Source organism: Xiphias gladius, chromosome 6 (assembly GCF_016859285.1).
Source record: "Xiphias gladius isolate SHS-SW01 ecotype Sanya breed wild chromosome 6, ASM1685928v1, whole genome shotgun sequence".
NCBI classification, from domain to species: Eukaryota; Metazoa; Chordata; class Actinopteri; order Istiophoriformes; family Xiphiidae; genus Xiphias; species Xiphias gladius.
The window spans coordinates 2,079,392-2,106,054 of NC_053405.1; the positions used below are offsets into that span (position 1 = coordinate 2,079,392).

Consider the following 26,663-nt stretch of genomic DNA (forward strand, 5'->3'; position numbering starts at 1 on the left):
CTCTGCAAGCATTTAATGCACTTATTTTCTATTAATGGAAACAATGAAGCATCAATCTAACATAAAAAGTGAGACATCCATGACTTAGTCATTTTCTCAAAGAAATCCTTTATGGAAGTGGTATTACTAAGGTTGACTGGAGGATATAATATATGCATAGCAAATAGATATTACTGCTTCTTGTTATGTGACCTAGGGGAAGCATGTAAATGGAGAAAAACCAGGCCCAAAATTGACCCTTTAGGTACACCATAAATGGGAACTCAACCACTTTAATAAGTTTATTAAAGTGCTGTAGAACTTTTTGCAAGCCGTGAATACACATAACCCTTCCTTGACTGTGTTTCCTCTTGCCTTTATTTGGCATGGCATACTCCAGTGCAACAGTATTTTGTGTCTTGAGCATACTTGTGCAGTGATATAATCAAGTAAATTTTGCTGCGTTAAAATGCTAAGTTCTACTCTAGAGTTTGGACAAATACGAATAACCTCACCTCCTCAGTATGGATGTGGTGCTGTAGATGAGATGATGTTCTCCTTCTGCTTTTAACAGCAGCCTCTTGATATGTGCTGGCTTCTCAGGGCATTTCTTTTCATGCACAAATGCTCACAAAAATGCACGGCTAATACTTGATGTGAGGAAGATTCAAAGCTCTGAGGCTTCAGTCTGAAACTAAAAGCATAAGACAAATTATCTCCGTAACTGACAACCTTTGTAAAAAGGAAATGGGAAATCTAGCAGTGTTGCTGTGTGTGTTTCTATAGAGAGAGGATCCCTTAAATGTGAAGGCTTTGCCAAGTAGACAAACCGAGACACCGACAACTGCACATTTGTTTGTCTGCGCGCAGCAGTTCTGTCTGGGCACGGTGTGTTTGTTTGTTGCGAGGGATGTCCTTTGGCTCATTTTGTTGCTGTAAATCCCTTTCTGTGGCTGGATGCCCACAGCTGGCTACCAATACAGTCGGCTGGACAGATTAAAAACCCAACCAACAGCCTGAAAACCTTGGCCCTTAGAGGCTACAGAGTTCATTACAGACCACAGCATGAAAGTGTTGAAATGAACAAACCACATACTGGTAATTTAACTACCGGTATTCTTAGAAGGTTTCCAGTAATGGAGCTAAAATGTAAAAGATTGTCTCAAGGGTGATGCTAGAGGAAACAAGGGTGTGATCAGGAATTTCTGTTGCCTTTTAGATTATTATATTTCTGGTGTACAAGTGGAAATTATGGCCCGAAGGTCAGTCAGTCAACAAAATCATCTTCTGAGGTCCATAAATATCTGGAGCAGCTTTCATGGAGATTAGACCATCATGCATCAAAGGGTTGGGGAAAGGGACATTTAAGCTAACGATGGCGCTAAAGAAAAGGTCAGCGGTGTCATTAAAAGTGACTGGATTCAGCATCTGGGGTTCACAGATATCCCCACAAATTTCAAGGCATTCGAGCCAATTATTTGATTCGTGAATCGACAGAAAATCGATCAAGTAATTTATCAATTAAAATAGGTCTTCTAGTAGTCTTCTCCAATGCTGAAATGTTGAAGCTTGTCTCTATCTCATAAAGGCCAGCAAGTAATGTTTAATCAATTAATTGATTAAATTTCAGATCAAGAATGCCATACAGACTGTAGTGTAATGTTCACCCAGGAGTCCATGATCCAAAGATATCAATTACAATGATACAGAACACGGACATTTCTTATATTTGAGAAAGCAACTATTTTACCTTTTTTAATTGGTAAATGGCTCAATTATTAAAATTGTTGCGGATTAGTTTTATTTTCTGTAACGAATAAATTAATCGACAAATTGTTTCAGCACTAATGTCACATCTTCATAAGCTGGAATCCCTTTTTATTAATTGATTAATTTAAAAATAGTGGATAGATAGTATTAATATTAGTTAATGGTATTAGATAAGGTGATAGTGAAATTACTCATTACTTGCACACACCAATCCACTAAAAACACACCAGTCCACACTTGCTGTAATAGTAGAAATAGCACTTAAGCTGAGGGGGTGCGTGAGCAGCGTCTGTGTTTTCCATGTCTCTGAAACCCTGTCAGGTCACGTGCCCTCTTTTTAACCCCCCAGTCCGATAGCATATAGCCTGGGGTCAGAGGTCACTGCTCCAGCAAGACTCCGTCGGCCTGTCCTGATGGACTGAGGAAGACGGAGGATGTGAGACAGTGGGGTGTTTAAAGACTAAACATAGAGCCGAACTCCACCACTTGACCCCTTGGGTGAGAGACGGTAAAGAGTAGAATGCGATCAGGGTGAAAGGGTCAAGCAGATAGCGACCGTGTTTAGCTTCTGGGTCATTCTACTGGAGTTAAGGGGGCGTTCTATTTGTAGTTCTCTGTTGTTTCTATTTTAGGATGTGGGGATAAGAAGGGATATATGAACGGAGGAGGGAGTGAAGGGACAAATAAATGGCTGCGTGCTGTTTCAGAGATACAAGTGACTGAGAAACACAAAGGAAAAAACCGTCAAAAAGCTCCGTTCAAGACAAGAGTCGTTGGTACAATCGTCTCAAGTCTCTGTACTAATAGTGCCGGCTGGGTTTGTGACGCCTCTGAGGGGACTGTGGTTGTGCTTTGTGGGTGACGTTTGACTGCTTATCGTTCGGGTTGAACTACAGAGTGAAGATGTGTGTCTATAGGGTGTGATATTTTTGGCTTTTCGCCGTGTGCCTGTAGAAAAGTGGCCGCAACGCGGATGGCATTGTTCACACGCTTGCCTTCATACTTGCACTTCACATCATGACATACTGCCCCCGCTGGTCGTGTGCCAATTGCATCTTGTGGATGAATAGTGTTAATTTCTGAGGACGTCCACAGAGCTGTGAATGAACACAGGATATATACAGGGTACCCATCATGCACATGCAGAAGTGTAATTAAGCAAGCATATCACTTAGCGGTTATTGATACCTCAGGCTCTCTTTCATGATGAACTGCTGGCTGGCTATCAAACCTCAATATTTCTCTGGTACCCGCTGAAATGTAAGGGGAGTGAATGCCTGGTCAGATTCTTAGTCTTATTCTTTTATCGATATTTTCTGAGCAGAAGCCAGAAATCCCAGAAGTTTTCAAAACTTTAACTGATCCCAGTCAGGAAATCAGAAAACTTCATCAGAATTTTAGACTTTATTTCAATGAGGTAGTTTTCACGTGTCCGGTAGAACACTAAAATCTTAATTCCTTGGACTAAGGTAGTGAAAATCATATTAGTATTGGAACTGTAAATAAAATGAGCTAACTTTTGTGTCACACACATTTAACACATTCTACATGAGCTTTATGTGCATCAATATTACTTTCAGTCAGTGGTTTCTGGAAGGCTCGATGGCACGTAACAATGGGACGAAGGGTCTAAGTGTATACTTTAAGTATAACATAGTTCCTCTTGAATGAGGCTATCATTTGACTTGAACAATCCCCGCTTGTACTCTTGTCGTTTCTGTATGTTAAGCTTGTATTTTTTGCTGACTTTATCCTGCCATCTCCATCTGCACAAGTACTTTTGTTATCCCACCTTCACACATCTGCTCAGAGGTTTATTTGTCTGACTCCTGGTCGCAAAATCTGTGTCAGATTGCAAGATGTTAAAAAAGTTGTTCCACAGCTGGAGGGCGTAGACTTACATTGCTGTCATGTGCCAAGGTATCCTTGAGCAGGACGGTAACACCTCACTGTTCCACTTCACGACCAGATGGCACCAATGCAGTGCCTTCCCAAATATAGGAAAACAAAATGTAACAATACAGGACATGAAATAGCCTTTAGTGGGGAGGAATGAGTCTCTGTAAAGCAACTGTGCATCCCGCAGCTTGTGCACGCATACAGTACCGTGTGTGTGCGTGTGTGTGTTTGTGAGATCATGTGTCCCGCTGTAGTGTGAGAAACAGGATTAGTGCTGCCATTCACGGCTCCAACAGCAGCAGGCGTTTTCTTTTTCGGAAACAATAGCCTGTCTGTTCCTGTCCGTGTATTAAATCCAGAATCTTTATCGAGGCTCTGTGCTGACATCAGCCTGTCTGGGTACCAGCACACATGCGATCGGCTCCTATCAGGTGGCATCTGCTTGCGTCCCAAATTGCTGTCACATGGATTTAGAGACAATTCCTGGCTGGCGTGCTCTGCGCTTCATGTCTGCTCACTCAAATTTCATGAAAATGGAATACAAGCAGGATCTCCTTACTCCTGAGAGTGACAGTCACAGTGACTACTTCTGCATAAAGTAGTCACTGTGAAAATAGCTGATAATGCGGTACGTGGATTATCCAGAGTAGAAGGGACACTGTTTCTCTAAAGCAACAGAAATGTAATTATCCGATGCTGTGAGCATTACAAGTGAAACAGAGAAGATATGTTTAATAATTGATTAATAATTCATTTTGTCTAACGAGAAAAAAAAAAAACCCAAACTTGCTGATTCCTGTTTCTTAAATGCGACACTTTGCACCTTTTCTTTCTTTCTTTCTTTTATTTTTTTTAAAATCATTCTCAGTTTTTTTGGAGAAAACATGTAATTGAATTGTGACGTATTTTCCCTAACTGCAACTTTGCATTTCAGAGTTTCTTTTAATGATCTCTTCGACACAGAGAGATATAGTATCCCTGGGATACTTTACAAAGCTACAGGTTTATTTTACTTATATGTCCATCAGTTTGAACTGTATAAGCTTTGAATCCGAGAAAACAGCTTTTTACAGTCAGTTTGGTACGGTGATTTGCTCCTACAACAAAAATCCTGTGACCCTCAGCTCTCGTTGTTATAGAGAAGAAGCCTTGTCAAACAGTCAGAGCTTTAGCAACTCTTTGTTCATCCAAAACTGACCCCAAATGTGAGAGTAAACGGATTTAAAACGCTGAATGTTCAATCTGATTTCTACAAAGTGTAGAAATTAGCCTCAGCTTGCTGTTAGCAGATCATACAACAACCTTTTCAGCTCTCTGACTGGACGTCTCTCCAGCAACTGGTGAGTCATAGTTGACTTCTCTTATTCAGTTTTTATGTCCACGGGCTTATTGTACCTCGGACTTTTTTCCCAAAGAACCAGATATTTTCAAACACAGTTGTTCGTCTTTTGTACTGATGATTCAGCCGAGGGAGTTTCATGTTTATCCAAGACTTGAGGAGCTGCAACTGTCAGTCACCCAACATTGTCTATGAACCAGACTGTTACAGAAACAACTCCCACTATATAATTTGGACTGTTGGTTGAACATAACAACCAACTTAGCAGCCCAGTAGATTCCACGTTGCTTGGTGGCCCTCAAGAACTCTGTGGCAGTCTACCTACAGTATAGAAGTTTAATAACTCATATACTTCAAACAGTGACCAACCATACTAAATACAGACCTGTTTAATATGTTCAGCCTTCTCATGTCCCACTTTTTCTCCTCCTCTCAGCTTTTCTGTTTCTTTCTCTTGTTCATTAGCTTCATTCATTTTCTCTCTGACTCTTGTTTCGTTCTATCGATCTCATTGACTCTCGTCCCTTTTCCTGCTGTCTTTTAATCACACACTACTAAATTGGCTGCAAGTTATAATGGTGCCTTGTGGAGGCGGTGGCTCTCAGGATGATGGAGAGATTCTGGTCTTACTCTCCTCCATTTCCTCCTTCCTTCCTTCCTTCCTTCCTTCCTCTCCTCCTCCTCCTCCAGCCCCAGTCGACCGAGTGTGCCGCTCTCTCTCCCTTGCTCCAAGCCTTTTGAAATATTGATAACCCTGAGGTGCCCAGGCTTTGAGAGAGAATCAAAAAGGAATTTCACTTTCCCGTCTTTTACTTTAACCCCCGAACATCCTGGATTCTTTGAGGGCTTGCGAAAGATCAGCTGCATGGGATAGTCTAATCTTTTGGCAGAGAAATGGTGTCAAAACAAAATGGGTTTGAGGACTTCATGATATGTGAGTGTGTGAAAGAGAGATTTAACAATCCCAGGAGAGAGGAAAACACACAGATCAGGCTAATGGACAGCAAAATCCAGCCAATTAAAAGCAAACAAGCAAATCTTCTTTATGGATTAGGGGTTATTAAAAGTGTTGGGTTCACTGAGAGTGGCCGCAGTCCTGCCGGAGCTCCTTGGAGAGTTTTCGTTTGTGTGTGTTTGTGTTGTGTTGTGTTTGCATGGCGTGTCCACGGGTTCTGCAGTCTAATGAAGAATTAGGCCGGGACAAGAGGTCTCTGGCCTGCAGACGGTTGGTCAGCTGGTACAATTTAAGGTTGAACATTATCAAGGAGACCAATGAGACGGTCTCAGAGCTCTGCCAGGTAAGACTCAAGACGTGGGGTGATTTCAGTTCTGCTAATGTGCCACTAACTTGCATCTCTTCCTTGCAACTTCAGCTAAGGGTTGTGTAAGTTCACATAAAAATCCACAGAAACTAGAGTATCATCTTGTTCCCTCCAGCGTTGGTTTTCCCTCTCCAGAGCTTTTATCCTCGTGTTTTTCTGCTCTCTGTTGTAAATCAATACTCTGCTCCTATTAAGTGGAGCAATAACGTGTGACCCGGTTCACTATTCTGCTGAAACCACTGCAGCTGCTACTTATCAAGAGCCCAGAAAATCAGCCACTGTGGCTGCTCAGCACTATCTGACAATTCAGAGAGCTCTTAATGGATTGTGTGCCCCAAGAAAAATGCATGTAATTTCTGCCAGCTTCCTGTTAGTCTGACAGGTAACTCTGGAGGAAGGTGGGAGTGACAAAGGAGTATTTAATGCTGTCAACTGTAAGGATCTCTCCATAGCAGAGATTGATTATCAGTGATGGAGCTGCATTTTCCATAATTTAATAACCTTGTCTCAAAAAGCAGATTTTCTCGAATACTTTTCGTGATTTGTCTTCAGTGAGCATCAGAAAAAAAGCATACAGAGGATGTGCCATTAACGAAAGAGAACATTTTTTATTAAGCTAATTATAACCCTGATTTAATTGCATAGATTTAAAAAAAGTTAATCTTATTGAGTTTAATCATTGACAGTTGATTAAGAAACCTACCCAGGACTAGGTACCTTGTTAGTGCCCAAACTAACTATTGGTATTTGACAAAACAGTCTCAGCTCAAGGGTCGAATCACTAGCTGTTCTGGAGCTTTCAATTATATGCCATGGTCTTCCTCAGCTGGGTGGAGTTTTCCCACCCTCTGAGTAAGAATCTCAATTAATGTCCACTGTTAGTCAAGAGAAAATTAATCGACAATGATTTTGATATTTGATAAATCGTTTATTTATCAAGGAAAAATGCCAGACGTGATGGTTCCAGCTTCTCCAAAATGAGTATTTTAACACGGAACTGGAATATCTTTGGGTTCCGGATGAGTTCTAGGACAAGACAAGCAATTAGAAGACGTCATCTTTGGCTTCGAGAACATTTAATTGGCGTTTTCTCTATATATTTTTTACATCATTGTACACATTAAACAGTAAAAAAAACAGTAATCAATAATTGATAACAAAAATATACCATTTGCAGCCTGAGTTTGAGTCTCATATTGAGATTAAATTCGCTCACCAGGAGCTCTGAACTCAAGTTCAAAAACCTTCACCCTACATTAAAATTCCAATATACCGTATTGTCAGTCTCTCAGCTTCTTTTCTCAGTTGAACCCCCAGACCCTTCCTGCTATTTCCTCTTTACCCTGCTGCCCCTCCCCCTTTCACCTCCGCCTCCTCTTCCCTCTTCATCTTCCCTTTTATCTGTGGTCCTGCGGGCAGACATCTCTCAACGTGAAAAAATAGGAAGAGTCCACAGGGTGGCAAGCCTGCTGCCATCCTAGTGTCGAAGTGTAAAGAGAGACAGAGAGAGACAGAGGGGGAGGGTGGGTGCGAGGAAAGTGAGAGCCTGAGTGTGAGACAGATGTACAGCACTATTTGCCTTATTGGACTCAGCCACAATAACCTCACTGCTGAAAGAAGAGAAGGATAAAGAGCAGAAAGCACAGTTCTCCCTAATTTGTGTAACTTGTCTATGAAATCCTGCATCAGACACACTGAACGCTTAATGCTTCATGATTTTGAGGATTTTTGTGATGTTGTCCGCCGATCAACCGTTTGTGGCGAGTTTTTCCTCACACATCACCCTGCTTTTTCCTCTATTTTTCTCGGAAAAAGCAAATCTCTGGAAGTTTTGTTTATTCCCATTATTATGACGTGCTAATGATTAATTACTGTGTACGATGTGATCGATCAATCGATCATTGTCATCTGCTGAGCGGAATCAGACTGAATCAGGTTGAGATGATCAGTGTAGTTTCTAGATGACCATGTAAACAGCCATGTAAACTCCTTAAATATTTTACCTTTGCTGTGTAGTGTAGCACCTCTGCTGTTTTTTACTTGATGCTTATTTCATATTTTTTAAAACTGCAATGCCGCGCTGACGTTAGCGTCTTTATTTCAGGAGAAATGGTTTTTCCTCCGTGAGAATACGTTGCAGACAACCCTGATGTTGACACAACTCTTGAGCCACAATGCGACTGAACTTCTTATCAGAACTGGTGCAGCACAGCGACATGGGGCCCCTGTTTGTCTCTTCTGTTGTCGGTCATACAGCGTTATTGATCCAGTACTTTGTTTTGTTAATTTCAGCCCCATAGCCTGAACTTGAATAATATAATTCATTTTTACCTCCATGAACAGTTTCTCTCACAAAGTTTTTTTCTTCCCACAGTTGTTTATTTAACCTCTCTGTTTAGGAATGCACCACAAATCTGGTAATTAATTACCCATGGCGCATTACGTCAGCTCAGCAGATGTACCCCCGCTTCGTCCCGGGGGTAGCGAGAGCAGTCAGTGTTTGTGGCCAATCAGGATGAAAGATTGTGCAGCTGATGCAGCTGGAATGTCACCAGGAGCTCGTCGGGGGAAACATTTTCCTGACTTGGATATCTGATCTGGAAGTTTCTCATTGCAGACATAATGAGACATGTCCTTCTCGAGCATGGGTGGATTCAGGATTCGTACAAGAGCCGTGGCACCACACAGAGGGGTTACTGTCAGAAAATAATGCTGCATGCCAGGATGTGTGTGCATGGGCGGTTGGGGAATGAGAATGGGTGGACGTTTGTGGCATTGTTAAGCTTATTTTCCGCTCAACTGTAACAGACAGAAAACTCATGTTCTCTCTTGTTTAACGGCCTCTCTGCTGTTTATTATCACCCTTCTTCCAGATGTGATGCAGTAGAGCCTGAGCAGACAGAAATATAGACAGAGAAAGCGAAACTGACAAACACCGGCTTTCCTCCTATATTAAATGTAACTTTGACATCTCCTCCACTGACACTTAGACGGCTCTGAGTCAATTATAAAGAGCGATAAACTGAGGCAGAAGGACGGAACGAGTACACTGTTTCCGAATGAGGCCAGCAGTGGTCATCGGTCCCGTTCAGCGTTAGCTGCACTGACACCTGAAGTCAGGCTGACCCCTTCATCCTGTCTGCACTGCTAAACCGTCAAGGAACATCACTGCCAGAAGGAACAATGCAGAACCTACCATCCAACACTAGAAGATGGAGAAAGAAACTGCCATGTTCTCATGATATATCCAGTGTAACATCTGGAATCTTCCCACGTGCCCTACTGGCCTCCAAATGAAAGTAAATTGTATAAGGAAGTTAAGCAAAGTACTTGTTTGTAGCAAGGGCTTCAAAAGTCGATCAGTCAAGTGGAACAAAGGAGATCAATTCAAAATCATTTTAACAATTGATTTATTGCCATTTTTGAAGCAAAATACGAGTCATTCTCCAGTTTCAGCTTCTTAAATGTGAGGATTTATTGTGTTTCTCTGCTTTTTATCGCTGTAAATTCAATATCATCTTATCTTTTTTGAATTGTCACTTCGACAAACATTCATATTTACGGACAAAATGATTGCGGGAACAATCCAGAGACTAATCAGTGATTAAAAACAATCATTAGTTGCCCTAATTGAATTGTTTATCCAGTGCAACATTTGGGATAAACTGCCATTTCCTACTGATCACCGACGAAATGTAAATCTTTATTAAAATTTCAACAAAATACAGCTTCTAGAGAGAGTGTATGCCGGTAGCATTCAGGTATAAAAGGTTTTTGGAGTATCTGGGTTATGTTTGCTCATTTAATCATCATATCCTTGTAGTATAACATAAAAAAATGTGGTGATGAAAATGTAAAAATTGTCCACATGTGGACATAAAAATAAAATTCTGACGCCTGCGATGCGAAGCATAAATGTCATTGTTTGCTCTCATTTTCCATTACTGATAGCTAAATGGAAAAGCCTTTTAAAAACTTGACCGCTCAGATTTGCTGGGTGTCAAAGAGACAAAGCTTGCAGACGATCAGAAACCAGGATAACGTTAAAATCCTGTAAACAGAAGGAGGAATAACCGGGTTTCTCACGTTCCGTGTGAACGTCATTCGGAAAATAACGATCAAACCTGGGGTGCTAGTGTGCGTACACAAATGCTCAGTGTTAGCCTAACCCAAACCTCAGAGGCAGTTGATCTTTTTTAGGTGATGAGTTGGCAAATACTGTAAAGCCTCATTCAGCCCCAGGAGCAGGTTAAACACAGCTCAGAGTGCTTAGCTGGACTTTGGCTGTTGGCTTGGTCTCTACTTGTTTGTCCTAGAAAAAGAGACGGATGGATGGATATTTGGATGGTTTGAGGGACTGAGAAAGAGAGAAGGAGAGTGGGAACAGAGGTTCTGTTGTTTGTTTTCTGACCCACATCTACAAGCTCTTGTGCTCAGGCTTCTCTCACTTTCTCTTAATCTCTCTTCCTGCTGCTTTATTTGCTTGATGCACGTTCTTGCTCTTTCTTGCTTTCGTTTAAGTCACACACACTGTTCCTGCGTCTTGGTCTCTGTGTCCCGCCAGCGGACTGGATTAGCCAATTAGAAACAAAATATGAGCTCATCCCGTAGCCACGGCGACCACTGAGAGAATAATATGAGCTCATCCTCCGAAGAGAGCGTGAGAGAGGCTGATATACTGACCTGTAACCGAAGAGGCTCTTCACATCAGCACTTTAGCCAGCTGGTCGGAGAGACAGGCGGGCCTTCTTGTAAATCGACACATACATTACAACTGACAGTGTCTTCTAAATATATCTGAGAGACGGGGGACTCGAAACTGGACAGAGACTTCCAACAGAGATTAAGCAGAGAGCAAAAAACACACCTACACGTGCACACATTGTAAGATTTCTTGGGGGGGGGGCATTTATTAGATAGTTCCACGCCGGGTCCGATACCTCAAGTGTCATCAGATAACGAGTACAGATCCCATGCCAGCGTCCTGTTTTCTCCAAATTTAACATCTGCAAATTTCCGTACATGGAACTGCTTGAGATCATTTCTGTGTCGGGGGACAGGAGGTCAGGGATTGCTGCCATGCCAACAGCTGATTGGGCAGTTCATCATGACCGAATGAATGTAACCGATTTGTGGAAAACCGGACAAAGAGATTGTATTACATGTGATAGGACAGGAACCACGGGGACTGTGAGAGGTATGAAATTTAGCAGCAGAAACGCTGCGTTTACACAGCGTGTGTCTTAACCTCCAGGCCATTGTGCACATTTTAATGCCATTACTTGAGTCTACCCACCGGTTGGATTCAAAGTCATCTAGGGGTGTAACGATACTTTTATTCGTCCCGAGCAATATTCAAATACAGTCTAAGTAGGTCTACTGTGTTCTCCTAAAAGGTACATTTTAGCAAGATCATTGTTACAACAGTATACCTCATAAATACTATTTTACTGCTATGATGTGCCATGATACGAAGAGGAGCACTTCAACGGCACGCATATTAAAATCCCATATATTTATATGCATAATGAATGCAAATATTTTTTATCCTGCACGCTTTCCAAAGAACTAAGAAAAACCAAGCTAAAAGAAAAGAAAAATGTTTAATAGATAATAATTTAATTGAATAATCATAAAGCCCCACTTATTCTCATTGACAGGCTGCTGGTAGCAGCTGACATGAAGCAAAATTCCACATGCTGCTTTGTACAAACACAGAGATGAGCACACACACACACACACACACACCAATCTACCTAAACATACACATACTGTACCCACACCATGATCTTGGCTACCCGCTGCGCTACCAGCTGTACGGATATCAAAAGAAAAAATTACCCCAGCCCCCCGTTTGCTCATGAAGTAAAAGAAGCAGTGGGGGGAAAAGGAAAAATGTAACGTCCCTCCCTCCTCCTTCCTTCCTCCTTGTTGTCTCTTCATGTTGTGCTCATCCACATGGCTGCGTTTGGCCAGCGGGCAGCAAACTTCAAAGAGTGTGAAATTGAATGTCTAGACGCCACCCCATCCTCGCTCATACCACGCACACACAGACACGCGCACACAAACACACAGCCTCAATCCTAATGCTTCTGGACAATTTCTTTTCTTGCCCTTTATACTCAACAACAACAAACATAGCACCACACAGTCTCTTTGTTTGAGAGCAGTTTTTATTTATTTGATACGGGGAGCAGCAAAAAACCTCTTGCCTCTTTGATTTCAAAGCCTTCACAAGGCTCCAGGTTGACGTTTTCCGGTGGTTGCTTTGGTGATGGTTACTTTTCCTTTAATGTCTTTGGTCCAAAATTGGTTACACCCCAAAATTTGCATCATTCTTTGACATGATGTTCCCAAGCTGTCACATTTGCGGTTTCATCACAGCTGGAACAAGTAACAGTTAAAGCGTCACTAATCCCTAATTTTTTATGCAAACAGTGAATCAAATGTCATGTAAAAGGGGGTCATTGGTGAATGACTACAGACCGCGACTCTTTTACGGAGCAGCTTATGCTCCAGCAGAACAGGAATATATAAGGCCTTCACCTGAGAAAAGCCCACCAATCAGAGGAAACCAGCAGCGCCTACAAATTTAGGTCAATGAGATCCTCAAATACAAACCTGATACCAAGCTCTTACAGTTGTAAACGCACAGGATACATTTGCCAATATCAGAAAATAAGTTTATATTTTACAGAAAGGCCCCTTTCGGGACATAAGATAAGAACGTTTTATACAAATCATGGTACGACACTTGCAATATGGCACAATAGCTTTGGACTCCGTGGTTTTCTGTTCCCTCAAAGGTCAGAACTGGTGTCAAGACAGTTTAAAAATGGTAAAGAGCACAAATTTAACAAAGTTGAACTTCCCACTGAAATTAAACCATCTCAGTCTCCGATTTTGCTGTAATCCAGGTTTTCATGCAGAGACCGTGTCCTCTGCACGTGAGCACAGTGACGATTTCGGTAGGATGGGCGCACCACCTAGGCAAGCAAAGACAGAAATCAAATACCCATCAGCCAGCTGGATTCCAGTTGCTCTGGGGCGACCAGAGAACATGCTAATTGGATTTTTACTCCCATATGTGAGTGAACTGCCCTGATTTAAATGAGAACTAAAAACAGAGCGTTTTGGCTGATGATGATAATTACTGAAGTCCTCCGTGGCCGCCTGCTCTCGAGTGTGGAGGGATGTTTGCGCCTCCTCCAACCCAGATACTTCTGCTTATATCTCCCCCCTCATCTGTAATTTTTGAGGCTACCCACCCGTCACTGAACCCTCACCCGCTGTAAGCAGATCAGCTCTAACAATGGGGATGAGCTGTGACTGGGTTTGTCTGTGAGTGCAGCAGGGGAGGTGAGGAGAGGAGGGTGAGGGCGAGGCAATGAAAGAGCGCTAACATCCAGACGGATCACATGTCACTCTTTCTCCTCATCGCTTTCCCTCCTCATCTCCTTCTTTAACTGTCAAACTTCTCTTTATCTCAATTTCTCCCTCTTTTTCACTCTTGTCTCGCCATCTAATTATTAGTCTTCTTCCTCGCTTCCACCTCTGTTCATTCTCATTTTCTTCCAGTGTGATTAATACAAGTAAAGAAAGTTTTCATCTGATCTTTGATTTTTTTTTTTTTTTCCCCCCCGCTCTGTTGCTTCAGTATTTCATCATCATTTTTATTCTCTCTGTTGTTATTTTTATGAAAATCTGAAAATTTAATTTGCAAAATATGAGTTGGTTGGAATTGTTGTAGATGTTTGCTCAAGAGGCAGATGAAAACATTTTGGGTGATAGTGAATGATCAATTCTTCTTCTGTTGTTGAGGCGGAGCTTAACCCTGGACTACTCAGCGGCCACTGGGACAGGGACTGGTATTACAAGGAGTCTGAACTGCTTGGGCTCTTCTCAAGGGGTAGAGAGTATTTTATCATCCGAAGTCTCCACCTTGAAATATTCAGCCATTTGCACCCACTTTTACCAGGTTTCAAAAGCTAAGTCTTTTTTTTTTTTTTTTTTCCCCCCCTGACATTGGATACGCCGCTTTGATCGATCACAGCACACCAAACGTACAATATGATCAATCAGTCAGTGTCACCTGCTGAGCTGAGCATTTGCGCTGTGATGTAGCACCTCTGCTCTCCGTCCCTTAATGTTAAAGTGGCTACAGTTGATATTTTTATAATAATTATAATAATTTTTAATTTTTATAATAGCTCATTGTTTATCTGTCTGTTTTGGTTCAATCTTACCACTCTCATCACGTCGTTTGTGCCATCTGTTTCCAGAGAAACAGCTGGAAAAAGCCACTGTCCACTACCTGCTCAGCAGACAGACCCAGTCAGAGACCAGCTGGTGAACGTAGTGGAGCATTTAGCAGCTAAAGAGCCAGATGTTTCCCTCAGGAGCTGGTGGAGACCAAAACCAGAGCTAAAAGAGAGGGAGTACTGGACTTAGATTCACCAGGTGGAGACAGACACTAGATCCAGATGAATCATCATGCTGTTCGGTAACTGATGGATGTGGAAATAAGCATTTGCTTTGTTATATCAACTAAAAGATGATGATGATGATGATGATATGTCACTGCTGTGTCCACAACTTGTTTGCGCTGCCCCCAAATCAGTTATCGTAGGTTTACTGTTGCATTTCATTAAAATGTGAATTCTTCTGATGTTAGCGAGGTAGTTTGCCTTTGCAGTAATACACTATGGGAAATCCTGAAGACATTAAGACAGTAAAAACACGTGATATTCAGAACCAAAGAGCTGTTCAGATGTAGTGTTGTTGGAAAGAAGGAACTTTTTTTTTTTTTTTCATATTTGGGTTGATATTGTTGTGGCTCCACTCAGCGGGAGTGTAACAGCCTGTATTGTCTTTGTTAGATCCAGCACTGGGGGGGGCGGCTTTACATTGGACTGATAGACAGACAAGATGGGGTTCGCAGCAGAAAGGTGCAAATTGAAGCAGTTTTCGGCTGCATGAAGAAGGGATGACTGGCGGAGCGGCGGAGCCAGCTCGTCTGGTTTCCTGATAATAAACTGAAACTGCAGGAGTGAGGTAGAGCAGTCCAGAGGGATGAGGAGAGAGAGACACAAAGGAACAGAAAATGACTTCATTTCTCTCCATATGTATGTGCATCACTGTGCTTCTGAACAGTACATTTGAACACCCAGCCTCCTGCCTTCGTGAATTCATAAAAGCAGAGATGTTTGCTGCAGCAGTCAGCGTGTGAGTCTGAGAGCTGAAATCTGGGTCACACGCTTCACATTTTTATGAAACTGCAGCCTGTGTGCACATGTTTGTGTTTGTGTTGTGTTTCTTCAGATGAGCTGCTGAAGTGCATCAGAACGTAGCCCGTGTTTGCCGGTGGAAGGAGAGGGAGGCTAAATCCCACCTCTGTCACTCAGGAACAATTCCCTTCAGGCCATTAGAGCAAGCCGGCGTTAACACCAGGCCACAGCTCAGTGCTTCAGCAGCCCTGCAGGACACACACCGCCCGCAGGCAAAGACACTCATCTAATCAAGTCCTTTTATTAGTCACTTTCATTTTTATTCAATCCATAGGAGATGTGTTATTTTGCACCTGCTCACATCACAGTTAACTCGCCCAATGTGATTGTCGCTTCATACTAAAAAATTTCCGTTTCCTTTTTGTACACTATGGATTTTATTTTTGTAGTTTTGGCCACCTCTAGTGGTTATAACATTTTACTCGCCAACAACTTTGTTTAGAACTTTGCTGATCTTTACTGTGCCGACGTTTCTGCAGACACGGAGACGTGGACACGAGAGTATAGTCAGGTACGGTTCAGATGACAGGTTGTATATAAAGTTTTATACACTTGACCCAAGTCATCTAAGCCAGTGGCTCCCAACCTTTTTTGCTTGTGACTCTTCGTAACACTTTGAATATCTATAAGTTATAATCAGTTCACTTAAGAGTGACCTTCCCTTCTCAGAAAAGCTTTCAGAGTAATATTTAGGCTTCAGGAGTTATAAAAGCATCTCACAAGAAAACGGGAGAGACTAAAGGAAAATCCCCCCAAATTTAAAAAAAATATTTAAATTATTTTCTACGCCAGCAATTATCTTACGACCCCTTGGGAATCATTCCCCCTCTCAGGTTGGGAACCGCTGATCCTAGATATGCTATTTGGAGGAGACAGTCATCTGCTGCATTGAAAAGCTGTGCGGGCTAATCAGGGTTGGATTATTAACTGGGTAAATTGGCTTAATGCCCTGGGGCCCGGACCTCCAGGGGCCCTGAAAGACCCACGATAAAGTCCTCATAGTGGGTCCCGCTTTATAATGTCATAATAATAACCGAAGGTCGGTATTTTAAGAGGGGTCCCTTTGCTAAAATGTAGTTTTAAGACCTTCATTATTTCAGTTTTGTGCTTTTATGTTGCATATTCCTCAGTTAATCTGTTTGACTAAAATGACTACACAGTAAATCTGGGACCAGGCAGTAATACACATACAGTAGCTACCGGCAGAAGGATGTTTTTTACAGTAGACAATTTGGGTAATAATTCCCATCTTCGCGGACATTTTCTCTTCCAAATTAGATGGTACAGGAGATTTGTTTCTCTTAACCACTCACTGCCACAGATTAACTGCAACCCGTGATTTCAGCCGTTCATTTGGTGACAAATGTGGTATCACAACCTTATGTTTAATTTGCTACAGTGACTGAAGCCAAACACACGCTGGTAGAGCAGAGACATTAAAAATATCTTTGTCGGTACCTGTGTCGGACTAAATGACCATTGAAATGGATCAGTTCTTGGATATTGGCAGACTTTTCAATATTGTGCATTCTGCAAGGGGCAATTCTGTCTCTCAGGCACACAGGCGCACACACACACACACACACACACACACACACACACACTCTGGATGCCGAATACACAGTCCCAGTGGGGATCAGTTCAGCTCAGTGTGTTGAAACAGACACCAGACAGCTCTTTGTTTTAATTGTTGTAGGGAAGCTTGTTTCAAATCCACCTGCCAATCTCTCTCTCTCTCTCGCACAAACACACACACACACACACACGTCCACCTCTCTCCCCTCCACCCAGCTACTGCCTCTCTGTATTATTTGCAGATAAAACCCTTCCAGTGAGGCATTGCGGATTTCATTTGAATGTGTAAATTCCAATTAGGATTAGCTTGTTTTCACTGCCAGCGCCGATAGCGGCGTTAGCATCTCGCAAGAGGAAGTATTGGCCCATTGGAACTCACCATAGACAAGCTGATGGGGCCAGATTAGCTCCTTTCAGATTCACGCGTGCGTGCGTGCGTGCGTGTGTGTGTGTGTGTGTGTGTGTGTGTGTGTGTGGGTGGGTGATCTTCTTCTTAGCTGAAACTAATTAGCAGGTTGTCTCTGATGCTGAGGGGAAGAGCACCAACACGCTGCCTGGATAATTGTACGCTTCTGGATATCCGTTTGTCCGTTTGATAGACCCCACAGCTGCGTGTGAGATGTCCCGCAGTGTCACGGGAAACGTGTGTGGAGTGATCTGATGAGTGAAAAGTGCAGCTGTAGGGAAACAATAGGCGGAGAGAGGTGGAATGTAAGAGGTGAAAGCTGAAATCATTTTAACCACACAGAGGATGAAAAGCAGAACCACAGCACAACAGCAGTGACTAGCCTATACACCAGGTCTGTATCAGCTTATCACGTCCTTATGGCTGAGCTGTTGGACGTCATCAACGCCTGCCAAATGAATGTTACGTTTTTGTAACGTAATTTTTGTCGCTGTAAGATTTGACATGAGCCAATGTTTTATAAAAAGGTTTTAAGAAAATTTTGATTTGCCACCAAGTTCTTTAAACTGCTGCTGAGATGAGGCTTCTTAAGATCGACAGTACGAGAGTTGCATTTCAGGTTGTTTTTATTGATCACTATATTATTTCTTACCATTTGGTCTAAAAATTATTATACATATTGATATGACCAGATCCTAGAGTACTGTCAAAAAAAATGTTCATTTTAGGATGACAAGAACCAGGGGAAGGCGGCAGATTGTTATATTTAAAAGCTTTCGTTAAGCTCTAGCATTTTTACTGAATTAAAAATTTTACATAATTAATATTTTAGGAATTTTCGAAATGATCAGCAGTTAGATATCTATTAATCACCTAATTGTTTTAGCATGTAGCAAGGTCCAGTGGCTGACGCCTGGTTTCATTTTCCAGTCTCAAAAAGTTCAACCCTGCAGGTGTTTGGGAAACTCGACCTTAACGTTTCAGAACACGCAAGCACTGGATGATATCACACATACATATATGACGTCGGAATATCATCAAGTCTGATAGAAACAATACTGATCAATTAAAATAGACCTCGACTGGCTCTTACAGACTCTAAGATCAGATCAGGACATCCACCTTATGTACGGTGTCTCCTAAGACTGGCTTCAACTGCAATCCTGAATTATTGGAAAGAAGCACGTAATGACGACACGAGTAAGTGCGTGAAGTGTCTGAGGGACCAACAGGATACTTTCGGCGTCCGTCTGAATGTTGAAGATTGGAGCAAAGACACCAAAGAGGAAAAAAAATAAATAAATAAGACGAGGCAGCACACGTTGTTTCTCTAATGTTGAATGGAATAACAATTTGTTTGCCAGAGGGCAGTGTGTTACTTGTTGGCCCCTGGTCGGTGTCCATCTACTGCAGGATTTAGTGGCTTTAGAGGTCAACCACCGACGAGCTCAACATGTTTCTTAAGTACTGATTAAAAAGACGGCCGTTAATTTTGCTCGTGCCCATCCCCCCTGCGTCGTGTCACCTAAAGAGTTTAAAGTCGGTGTGTCGCAGCTGCACTCCTCTACTACAGCTCCACTTATCTCAGCTAAGAGTCCCACGTTCACCTCACTCAGTCATGTTAATGATAGAAAACACACACACACACGCTATTATATATAATGACTGGTCCTCTTCCTCCATCCACACATTACCACACAAACACACATTCTCACTAGGGGAACACACACTCTGATTGGCTGTTAGTGGTATTATGTAGGAAGACTTATATCTGCTCATTTGGAGGATTAAAAGCCAAACCAAATGGATGTCATCCCCCTGGTGACACACACACACACACACACACACTTTTTTACCCACTAATGAAGATTAGTTGTGTTAATGTGTCAGTGTGTGGCTCAGGTGAAATACAACGCTATTTGATAGTGAAGTGTGTTATTCTGGGACACAAACAGACTCCCCCCACGAGCACTTTTACCCAAAATACACACACGTAGTAAAAGGCAGACACACATGTACACGCGCACACACCTCTATTAGAGCCTTACTGGTCCCAGTGGGCCTCTCTCTGTGGCTCAGAGCTTTCATTAGGAGGACGCCGCTCGTGATCCTCAGAACACCACCAGACAACTGGCTCCTTCATGTACAGCGGCTTTATGTTGCTGTTAAAGTCTGTATGTCACTCCGGCGCTACCTTCTCGTTTTGTGGCGCTCTCACGCGAATCTCCAGCGTTATGGTCGTTGTTCATCATGTTGCTGCTGATGTACAGGACCTCGTTTTCTGTCTCCCTGACTGTCGATATTTAGGCGCGGAATAAAAGGGATTTTTCTTTTTTTTTTTTTTTTTTCTTCACACTGCCTTTAAAAGTCAATTAAAGGCTTTTAGCGACCGGCCTTTAATTGTTTGCTCCAGTAGTTCAATAAGTGAATCGACTACATGGCCATATTCACACAGTAGAAGCACAAGCAGGGTAATTGTGCACAGTGCTGTGTGTGTTTCACATGTCACGCAAAATATTAAAATAATATTTTTGACCTTGTGATATTAGATTAAACTATTCAGTGATAGCAAAACAAAATAGCACATTGTATGACCGTATTAGCCTAATTCAAGTCAATAAACACCACAGGACGGTGCATTAAGACTGCATTGCATTTAATTTCCTCAGATAACATCAAAGAAGCCGATTTAAGCAACAAATCAGCATTTTTTTTTTTCATAAAACTGTGGTACCAGTAGTAATAACAATTCACAGTCCTAATGCAATTTAATACACTCCTCGATTACTCAGTTCTTTAAACTCATTATCACCAGTTCCGATTAAGGAGGATATTTAGCTGTGGCTCCATTCGGTACCAACCTACTGAGAGGTTGATACATGTTACGGTGACTGATGCAGATTCCTACAGTGACTCAGTCTCAGGTCTTTAACCTTGCTCATTTTTTTCCAAACATACGCACCCATTGTGCTTCTGTACGTGGGAGTTTGTGTTAGTTTACATCCCTACCAAGCATTTCATTGTTCATCCCTGTTGGGGCGCTGCTGAGATTCATTTCTTAATCTGTTTTCTCCAAATCTGAGGCCAAACGGGGTCAGTTTATTGTCGGGAGCGGAGCAGGTCAGCTTTGAATGAGGACTCGGGGGTTCTGTCTCAGAGCGATCGCCGTTATCTCGTTCGAGAGACAGACGGAAAGGTTATCCACTTTTTGATGATTAAAACCAGATTAAAGCAGCAGCGTGATGCGTTTGAGACTCTGGAACCAAAACCGGAACTGTCCTTTAATCACATATGGCTGTCTTTGCTCTGCTCTGCGTGGATCATGTGTTCATGTAGTGGACAATTTACACACTAAATATCACTGTTTTTCATTAGCGCCGGTGTGTGTGTGGCTCTTCCCTGTGTTTTGTGTCATTGTGGAGTCTCTTTGTTGTCACTGTTTTCTCATCAATATTCACAGTGCTGATAATGAATTCTGGCTGCCGGCTGCTGCTGCTCCTGCAGCTCTAATTGTCTCCAGTGGAGCTCGGCTTCCCTGCATCCTCCTGTTAATTGCATGTTTTTAGCTCGACTAAAACATGTTATTATGATCGGGCCCCTGGGTGGATCAGCTAAATACACCCCCAACAAACGCGCACACACACACGTTTTACATATAGATTAGTTAGACACCGACATTTTGTAGACACACAAATACACACACTGACTGTCTTCTGACTGTCACACACTCTGAAGAACATCTATCTCGTCCTGAAGGCCTCTTTCGTTGATAAATGCTGCTGAGTGTGTGATAACACCCCCCCCCAAAACTACTGTTTTTAATTTGTTCAGACTGCTGTTACAATCCCATTCCTATGTTCATTTCAAAAGAAATGTTTCTTTTATAAATAAAAATCTTCATTTTATGATGAAGTATTTTAAAAAATGCCCTCGTTTTCACTGAGAGTTCTTTCATTTTAAGCGATATGAATAATTATACGTGTGCATGTTTGTAAACCCGTTGCCTTTTTTCAACCTTTTCTCAGGCTTTGGTTTCAGCTGAATCAACGCAGTTACGGCTGTGAGCCGAGATAGCATTCGACGTAGTGCTGTGTACCTGTAAGCAAGCCAAAGTTCAGTGAACGCCAGGCAACAGCAGTTGAAGTTAACTTCACTCTGAAAAATGAGTGTTTCTGTCAGAGGCTCTGGATCAATTCTCCAAAAGGGTGGCTCGACTTATGTGCATGAGCTAAGACCCAGTTTAATGTATTGATTCCCTCTGTTTCATGAATACAAATGAGTGTAATGGGTTTGCAGAGTTGAAAAGTACTCTGTAGAAGCTTTATGATCGCAGTCAACATGAGGGCCATTTTATCGTATCGTTTAGTTCGTGAACAACTAAAGTTGGGAGCAGCAGTCAGTCAGCAGGTCAAGATGTTCGGGTCATGCAGGGACAGCTTTGGTCGGCGAGGGGCCTCCTGACTCTGTGCGTCTGTCTGTTGTGGGTTTGTTACAGAATCTGGACTCTTTCTTCCCGTGTGTCTGCTCAGCCAGGTCCATCCATCAGTTTGGACGTCTGTGTCTGTGCGTGTATGATGGTTTTTCTGCTGTTTCTCATGCTGTCCATCACAGAGTCAGCACAGCAGTGTGGGGTTACAGTGCACACAGACTTAATGGCCGACTGCTGTCGGTGTCTAGCACAGCAGCGGCTGTTCGTGGGGATCAGTCGGTACATTTACATGTCGTAACCCGGTTACTGCAAAATCAGCATATATTTGCCTCGGATCAGTGAACAGGTTTCTTCCCTACTTCGGTCCTATTTTGGAATCGCTCCCGAAGGAGCGGCTTTCTAGCGAGAGCACAACCGTTCCTCACTGTGCAAATGTCTGTTGACAAATGTGAAAATGTGCTCAGTCTTCTAGAGGTCACGTCGCGTGAGTTCCAGTTGGACTTGGAGTTAAGTTGTTTTGAATTAAGCAAAAGTGCCAACATGTGAATATTTACTGGTAAATTGACTATGTTTGGGTTTTGGTCACGAGGCATTTGAAGACATGACCTTTTGTTCTCTGGGAAAATAAGATTTTCTCTATTTTCTGACTTTTCGCAGACCAAAGGACTGGTCATGTCCCTGCACTTCTCTCACAGTGAGACTTTCCTTTCTAAAGTCTTTGTCCGGCCCATGCTGTCTTCTACAAAGCAGATTAGAAACCTGGTTATGTGTGCACATGACCCAGAAATCGACCCTGCTTTGACATATCGCATTACTGCAGAACGTCCACTGTGACACTGGGTGAGACGTCCCAGCTCAGTGGTGCAGGTTTGCAGAACTGTGTGACCTGTGCGGGACTCTTCAGGAATGAACCACGAAACCAAGAACTTCTTTGACCAGTCCGCCCCCCCTCTGTAAGCCTGGACTCTGACATCACATCTCTACATGTTTAGACTGCGCTGTTACCTCTTGGCCTACATCTCTTTACCTCCACTCACCCCGTCCTCTCTCACTCCATCTCTCTAATTGCATTAACCTCCCTCTCTCCCTCCCTCTCTCAGCCATAAAGCGTATTATCCATGCCTGTATTCCATCGGGCAGATTGCTTCAGCCTTTGTGTTCTGCTCCTCTTATCCTCAACATCAGCGGGGATAATTTCATCACAGCTCGCTTTTTGCCTGCTTGGTTTGTTCAACACAAGCAGGCTGCCGTGTGTATATGTGTGTTTTTATATTGGACATTAGCCTCTTTTTTTTTTTTCCTCTTGGATTATTTTTGTAGGGTGGCTTTGGGGTGAACGTCCTCCCTCAGGGCTCAGATAGCAGCTGTGACACACACACACACACACACTTTCACACACAAAAACACACAGTATAATGCAATAAACTGTCAGATGAGAGTTTCAGACGAGCATCATTTCGAATTACAGAGCCCTGTGTGGGTGGATAGATGATAAGAGCATAAAGTACTTAAACACGCAGATACTCCTCTCCCATCTGTGGTTCTCTCTTCTTTATTTTCTGCTCTACAGCCGGACAGGAGAGTCAACCTAAGGGGGTGAGGCAGCAGGGAGAGCGGGGGGAGTCAGGTCACGAGGGAAAGGTTAAGAGGTTGGTGAGAGCGATGAAGAACAGGGTGGGAAAAGGTTTAAAGAGCCTGTCGAAGTAGCCCTTTTTTTCCTTCTCACTTGATGAACTGCACTAGTTTTGTGTTTGCTTGTAGTTTTCTGTCAGTTTTTAAAAATATCATTTAGATTATTTACATTTTTTAAATAATTATTTCTCCTACACATGCGATCTGTAAAGATCCCCTTCAGATTGGTTGGCAGCAGATGAAAATACTCCCTTGAGTATAGTGATTTGAACCTTATGTGGATTTTCCACAAAAATACTCAGCGACCTTGTTAAGAATTCTCAACATTGCGTCTGCTTCTAATTATTTATTAGAAAATCAAAAATGTAAATGTACAGATAATTTCTCTCGGCTGCAGATGAGTGTGAAAACAAACTCTGCACAGTGACACTCAAACATCAAGGTGAAGTAACAAGAAGCAAAACACATTTTTGTGTCAAGGCAGTAAAGGAACAGTAACATAAAACGAGTAAAACATGTAAAAGACAGAGAAAAAATATTTAATTCTGTATTTTAAAAATAAAATAGAGAGAAAAAGGGGCTGTGGTAAAATAAATAAAGTCAAATAAAGACCCAGAAGACATTATACAAATGTTTTCACAGGCTGAGCAGGACCCAACATGACTGACTCAACTGACGAGTGTGTGCGTGTGTGTGCGTGTGTGTGCGTGCGTGCGTGCGCTTGTGTGTGTGTGAGAAATCATTGGAGTGACCCTCCAGACTTGGTCTGTTCAGCCACGGCATCCAAAGCATAGTAATAATAGGCCCAGAGTTTGTGGGGTGTGTCCCTGCCTCTTCACCTCATCACCTCTGTTCTGTAGGTTCGGCTTTTCCGTGAACTTCTGTTCTATAGAGTGTCATCAGCTCTGGCATTTTTAAAAGTGCATTAACAGGTGGATCAGAGGAAAACCCTTCACTGTTCTGTTATAACGAGGCATTAAGACCTGCTGTGTAATTACACGGAGGGGAACAGCAGAGAGGACAATAAAAGATCGCCCCCTCTCCTGTGATGCTCGAGCCATTTCCTGTCCCTCTGGGTCTGGACAACATCTGTTCGCGGGACTGACAGAATCACTGGGTCCAGGCTGACTGACGGGAACACACACACACGAGCACACACCAGCTAACTGGTAATTTTCTGGCTGCTCTGTTCTAGGCCTGCTCTGAGGCCAAATGAAAACTAGCAAAATTTTGATAGATCTTATCAAAGTAGACACACGGACACACGCACGCTGCTAGCGCCGCAGCCCTCTGCTGTACACTCACTCCCCCACTCACTCTGTTTCAGCTAAACTCCATTATGTCCATTAGCTTATCTGTACAGAGAGATACGAAGAGATAGAAGGGTTTTTATCTGACTCTGATGACACAGCCGTCCCACGCAGGTACACAGAGTGTGTGTGTGTGTGTGTGTGTGTGTGTGTGACGGACAGAAAGTGTGATGGGGAGATAAAATCAGGTTTGGAAGCCGAGCCCAAAGGGTCTGTCTCTGCCGAGTGCCGACTGAGCAGTGGTAGGTCCTTTAATTGATCAGAGAGCAGCATATATTTAAAACATCTGTGACACGTGCGATTAACTTTTTTTCCAGCCATTTCCTGGTTCCAGCTTCTCAAATGTGACGATTTGCTGTTTTTCCAGGTCGTGTATGACGGCAAATTGAATCTCTAAAGGTTTTGGACTTTGTTAGGCCAAAACAAGCAAACTGAAGATATCACTACGGCATCTGGGGCGTGGGCCAGGAAAAGAACCCATTACATTTTGGGGCAGCTCTGGGTCATTTACTATGAATTTGACTGTGTTTCTCTGAAGCCTGGGGTGTGTTGTTTGGCATCGGCCTTGGCGGAAGTCTGCGCTCTACAGAGTGAAATTCTAGTTGACTATGAAAACTATTTCCCCGCATTACCTGTAAAACAAGGAGATATTAAATAGGAAATAAATTCATGCGGAACTACAGAAGAGTTTTAAATTTGTGCCCGCGTGTTTGCACGTTAATGGTTCAGTCAGAATGAAATATTGCCGTAGTATTTATTCTGATGGACACTGATGAAGGTGTTAAAGACATTTTTCAAAGCCAAACCAGCTGTTGACCTACTTTGGGAAGCTGGCAACACTCTGGTTCAGCATCCATGTACCTTACCTACACACACACACACACACTGATTAGTGCTATCGGCCAGATGGTGCTCTCCAGGAAGCCTGTAATGTTGGTGGCCTGTTTTCTCAAACGGTTTTCTCTGAGCAGTCAGGTCACAGATATGGAGCCTGTATGTTTGAGTTCTGCGTCGCACCGTTTCAGACGTACCAGAGTTCATACATTTTAGACCACGGAGATAATAGCAGGTGAGGGCTGAGGCTGTCTTTGACAAGAAGACCTTGTTCACGCATTCAGATTCAAAAGTGGCAGACTGGTTGCTTCTCATGAGTCCGGAGCTTCCAGTCTCGAATGCCGTTGAGCCAGTCTGCGAGCCGAGCATCCGAGCGTTGTCAGGTCCATTAACTCATGATGATTATAATGACGCTCCTCTGCCCCCCTGTGGTCGCTTGTAGAAGGTGCAGCTCAAGTGTACAAAAAAAAAAAAAATCGGATCCATGATCTAATGCAGTTTTTGTTCAAATTCAAAGTGAAGAAGCACAAACAGGGTATTTACACTTCTGTTACAGACTGTGCAAAGGCTTATCTGGCTTTTTGCGGCTTAGCATTTGAGTTCCAGATGTGGAAATGAGACTAGTACTTAGCTGACTCACACCAGGAGGGAGAGGGAGAGGGAGAGAGAGAGAGAGAGACTGTGAGCTTAGCAGTAAATATTCTCCACTGGCCTTAATGATTTTCAACAGAAATTTGTTGTAATGGTTTGTTTGTGTAATTGTACTACTCGTGGTAAAATAAAGTAAATAGTAAATACTGAATACAAGTCATCTGATAAAGCAGGGTATGTGTTCATCTCGAGGCCGCTCTTAAACACTTTATTATGTCACAGTGACACCT

General features: G+C 42.7%; 1 protein-coding gene across 1 annotated transcript in view; it reads left to right on the forward strand.

The window, feature by feature from the left end:
* mast2 (microtubule associated serine/threonine kinase 2) overlaps positions 1–26,663 on the forward strand; it is a 178,532-nt gene that overhangs the window by 85,426 nt on the left and 66,443 nt on the right.